At 32.8% G+C, this 5481-nt stretch overlaps 1 long non-coding RNA gene across 2 annotated transcripts; it reads right to left on the bottom strand.

Moving 5' to 3' along the window:
- Positions 1-211: 211 nt before the first annotated feature.
- Positions 212-5116, bottom strand: LOC110274146 (uncharacterized). 2 transcript variants are annotated; one of them, XR_008001577.1, is made up of 4 exons: positions 5042-5116; positions 3014-3141; positions 2136-2288; positions 212-233 (listed from the first exon to the last, which is right to left on the bottom strand). It is a non-coding gene; the product is annotated as an uncharacterized LOC110274146 (long non-coding RNA). The 2 variants fall into 2 exon arrangements; XR_008001576.1 differs by lacking the exon at positions 212-233 and having other exon boundaries at positions 1963-2288.
- Positions 5117-5481: the final 365 nt, after the last annotated feature.

The following is a 5481-nucleotide window of genomic DNA, read 5'->3' as shown; positions in this document are numbered from 1 at the left end:
TGCTTTAACGTCCCATCTTTTACGCGCTCCTCATCATGCCACCTCAGACTAGCTGTCGTCTTTGAGCACATAAATAATCTCTGAAGTCTTGGAATTATAGGAAAGTATCTCAGAGTCTTTACAGAAATAGGACGACCTTTCTTGTCAGGTTGGTTCTCGCTATTATCACTAGAGTTTTTAGTATATCGGAAGTACCACACATACGTCATTATTTTTCATCCTTTAGTTCTTTTCTATATAGGAGGCAATCATTAGGACAAGCATCAATTTTTTTATAACCCAGACCTAAATCTCTTATCATAGCCTTCGTCTTATGGAAAGATGAAGGTATGTTAATGTCAGGCATTGCCTCTTTCAATAGCTCAAGAAGTGAAGTGAAGGAGGCATTGCTCCAACCGTGCAAACACTTTAACAAGTACAGGCGGATGGTAAAAGATAATGTAGAAAATTTCTTGCAACCCGGGTATAACTCTTGACTTGCCCCATCTATTAAATTGTAAAACTTTTTAGCCTCTTCATTTTGACCTACAGTAACACCCTCAGCATGAGGTACATCTCCAAATGCATCATTAAGCAGTCCTTCGATGTCATCACGTGCACCTTCTTCATCATTCGTGTCATCGTCAACCACCATCGGGATTGTCCATTCCCCATGATTAATCCATGTTCTATATCCCTTAACAAATCTTTCGGCTGCTAAATGGTCAAATACCACATCTCTTCTATACCAATTAATGTTACAACTCCTCTTACAAGGACATTGAATTTGTCGTCCGTCCGGTTCTCCCTCAGAGTATGCAAAGTCTAAAAAACTAATAACACCATTGATATACTCTTCGCTATACCTCGGTAGATCCATCCAATCCTTTGGCATATCACAAAACCTAATCGATAATTATTAAATTTTTTAGGCAAAAAATTTATAAGGGGTTGCAAAGTGAAGATTAGAAGAATAGAGGAGGCAGGGTGTTATTCGCTACAAAGGGAAATAGTTCCTAGTCTTAGAAGTAATTCTCTAGAAACCCATTGAGGTAAAACAAATAAAGAGAAACATAGAATTTATAGTACAAATATAATAAGTTAAATTGCAACTTCAAAACTAACAAATCAAAAGAATTAAAGTATGCATTGTACCTTGCCATGACACGATCAACGTTTTGACAAAATCTTCTTGGAAGACCTTAACCAAAAACTTTCGCCTTCAACCTTAACCACGAATAACACTAAAAATTACAGACAAAAAAATTGTAATTGCCATATCCAACCATTTAACCACGAATTTAGCACAATCATCATTTAGCAAGCAAGAATTAAATTGATATAATCAAACAGATTTGGGACCCAGCAGCAGCAGCAGCAATTAAATCATTCAACAGATAACGGCAATCAAATTAAGTAAAAATACAAAATATTATTGTGTAAAACTATTTTATAAACAGCACGAGGGTGGACTTTATTGAGGACATTGCAAAGAATGAGTCCATTCCAAAAAATCATTTATTTTGATCCAGACTAAGATCTTCACAGGATCAAGTTGGGATTTGGGATCTCCCAAACTAATAAACACAAAGATCACAACAATGTTTTCAGTTTTTCACAGCTCAGTGCCACTCAGACAGAAGAAAAAGAGAACCCTTTTCCTATCCAAAATTTCTACCACCAACTTGACCTATTTTTTATTTTTTTCTTGCATTTCACTAAATACCAATAGGCCTTTTACTTTTTCTAGTCCCTTGTCCCTTCCACAAACACACATAGAAGCTTGCGGCCATACCTGCCTCACGTGATTTACTTTCTGAAGCAATTACTGCCTTTGCACAATTGTGCCCTCCATTCCAATTTACGAGAATATCAGAAGAAACCATTTAGATAAATAACCTTCTACATGTTGTTTTTATTCACAAACAGTTAGGGAGAAAGGTCTTTTTAACCAATGATAAATTAATAATGCATAATAGTTCTCTTAATGTAACCAATATCATGGATTATATCTGTGGTGCAAGTTGAGCATCCAAACAAAATGAGTGTCTCAAGTAAAAAAAGAAAAAGAGGTTGCTGAGTTTCACGGACTAGTTTAAGCATGTTATATCAATATTATATATATACATAGCTCATGATATTCATAACTAGTGTACCCTTGTTTGGCTATTCCATAATGGGAATGGCTCTTTCGGAAAATAGAGCACCCAAGGTCTCTGTTTTGCTCTCTTTCGTGGCTCTGTTCTTCAACTCCAGTGGAGTTGGGTCACAGAATTCTCCAGTGTTCGCCTGCGATGTGGCCAAGAACCCTGCATTGGATTTAGAGTATGTCTATCTAATTTGTTTTAGATGTCATCAATAAGTGTAATCAATAACTTATTAATCGACCTATCTAGCTCCTTTGTTAAAAGTTCTCTTATTTCATCTTTACAACAATGCTCCACATGAGGTTTATATTGAACTATCACAAGAAAGTTCATGTCATAACAATTTTTTTAAACCTAGCACAAACCCTCATGCCAATAACTCACAGAACAAACAGAGTTCAGAAAAAAATAAATACATAACAAATAAAAAAAATCAAACACAAACAATTTTAAACCACAGGTTCTAGCAGAAAGCCAATTACCGCACTAACAGTTTAAAAGAAAAAAATATCAAAGAGAAACATTTAATCAAGTACAAAAACTTTCAAAACAAAAAGTGTTTCAATATTACACACATAACACATTAAATCATTCACCTATTCAAGAAATCAACTTCAGTCTCAGAAGAATATTACCATAAGAATCAGCATCTGAGGGAAAAATTGTAGTTTTACTCAAAAGGGGTATAAGTAACTACAATGTCCCCATTTTTATAGATGATTACCTAGATTTCTACAATGGAGATGTCAAACAATCAGATTTCTATCAATTAGAAAGTTAAATAACTTTAAATTTTAAAATTTAAAATTTAAGCTTTAAATCTTAATTTAAAAAAGATAAAATTAAAAATAAAGTATTTTTTTATATTTTTTAAAATGAAAACGTACCTTTGTGGGTGCTGGGTGAAGAGAAATTCTTGCTCTTGTTATAACTCCAAATTGTCCTAAGCCTCTAAGAACCGTGTGAAATAACTCTGAATTCTTTTGCTTAGAACATGTTATTAAATCTCCCTTTCCTAAAAAGAAACCACACAAATTCATTAATTAATTAAATAATATAGATAGATGATTGCATGAATGAATATAATCTTATAAAAAATGGTGACATCATGAAAAGAAAAAACGTTTCATGTTCATATTTCATATTATTTTATATTAATCTGAAAGAAATGGACCGTGTGTAAGACTTGGACTAACAAAAAAGTCATGAAGTCAAACAAAGAAAAATGGAGGCTATGACCGTGTGAACGTAACTGCTTCTTAATCTAATAACAACTAAGCTATTCAACAACCAATACTTAAAATTAATTATTGAGTGAAGTCTCAAAATATGTTTAAAATAATTATATAGTTTAGCTTGACATATCAGAAGTGTGTATACAGGTGTGTATACAAGGATTTGATTGTTAATTAAAGTGTAGAAATTGATAAATTAAAAAAGTAAATTATAAATATTTATTCTTAGAAAACTCAATTTTCTTATATAGTTTTACCCATCCATAACCCTTTCATTCTTTGTTCACCTTACCAGGATTGTATATGATTGGTTTTCATGTTAATCAGATTTTTTTCTTTCAATTCAATTTACAATTCAACTCACATTTCTTCTTCCTCTTCTACTTCTTCTCTACTCCTTGTCTTCTTTTCATTCTTTATATTCTTCACACCATTTCTGTTTCAGAAGAGTTGGGTGTTGTTTCAGAAGAGCAAGTTGACTTCAATAATAGTTGTATTTCTTCTTTGTCTTCTGAAGAAATTTCTGATATAAAAGCAGAGTAGCTCAATTTAGATGAATCTGTAAGTGAGTCAAAACCGATTCTTGAAGCTAACATTGGCAGTTTAAATTGTGAAGAAGACAGTGATATGTTTAAGCAACATTTTGGCAGCTTATCAAATACACATAAGGTTTGTCTTCTTTCATGAAATAATGATGTCATATTAGGCTATTTCTTGGAAGCATAAAGGATTTAAAAGTGTAAGAAAACTCTTATGTCCATTACTTTGAATTAGTCTCTTGGTTTTATTTTCTTATTCTTATTCTGGGGAAATACTTATTAAGCTGCCCATTATAAAACTGAGAATATAGGTTGGCAATTGAGCTAGTTTATAACTAGCTTTAGTAGAAATTAATGCTTAGCTTATAAAATATATTGTAGGTTCTTTTTAGCATCGTCTTGGAAAAATATTGAAAATGACCGGTGGGTGACAAATTGATTATATTTAGGAAAAGGGATTTACGCATCTAATATGTAATATAGAGATAACACTATAGTAGGACTAAGCATAAATGACGTTTTTTCTCTAACTATAAAGTTATTGGCAACAATATTCATGGCCTATTAATTGGTGAAAAGTTGAGGGTTTGAGCGGGGTTAATTTCTTGCCAAAACCGAGCCTTCTTTGCGGAGAAAATTGTCACAAATTTTGGATAATAAAGATACACTTGAACTACTCTACAACTTGAGTTATTTTCTCTCCAGATTAGACCACATTAGCTAAGTATTTTGAGCTCTTTTAATGGTTATGTGCAGACAAAGTCAATAAATTCAGTAGTTAAAAGGTTTTCTACAAGGTATGTTGTGCAGCAGAATTACCCAGGAAATTGCAAAAGACTATTTATCAGTCCTGTTAGACATATAACTAATAAAAGCATGAACTCTGAGGAAAAAGCTGCAACTTATACCTTATCCAAAAACAGATCCTTGCAGGACAACGAAATTGACGAATTAAGAAATTCTTCTAAGCAGGTATACGAGTTTTTATGCGGATAAACAAAACTAGCCCTTTAATCAACCAAACTGCAATTGAAGCACTTATAAAACTGCAGGTATATGGCTACATAAACAGGATTGTATATGATTGATTTTCATGTTAATCAGATTTCTTTCTTTCAATTCAATTTACAATTCAGTTCACCTTTCTTCTTCCTCTTCTACTTCTTCTCTACTCCTTGTCTTCTTTTCATTCTTTACATTCTTCACACCATTTCTGTTTCTGGGTAACCAAGAAACCGTTCAAACTGTAAGAACTCTGTTAGAAACAGGAAGCTGAAAATAGGAAGCTGAAAACAGAGAAACGAAAGCCAACTTATTCATTGAGAAATCACAGAAACAAAAGCTTATTAACGCTGCATTTGGATTCAGTCTCAGAAACAAAAATACAGAGAAAATAGACAAGCTGTATATTAAATCACAGTTCACAAACCCTAAAATACCACACATCTTCATCAATAACATCATGCATGTTATCAAATTACAGTTCACAGACCCATATTTCAGAGATTAAAAGCCCCAAATTAAAACCCCTAAAATAGGAACCCTAAGCCACTGATCAATTTCAGAAGCAAATAGAAATCA

This window comes from Arachis duranensis, chromosome 7 (assembly GCF_000817695.3).
Source record: "Arachis duranensis cultivar V14167 chromosome 7, aradu.V14167.gnm2.J7QH, whole genome shotgun sequence".
Classification (NCBI taxonomy): Eukaryota; Viridiplantae; Streptophyta; class Magnoliopsida; order Fabales; family Fabaceae; genus Arachis; species Arachis duranensis.
This window is presented reverse-complemented; position numbering and strand designations above follow the sequence as displayed.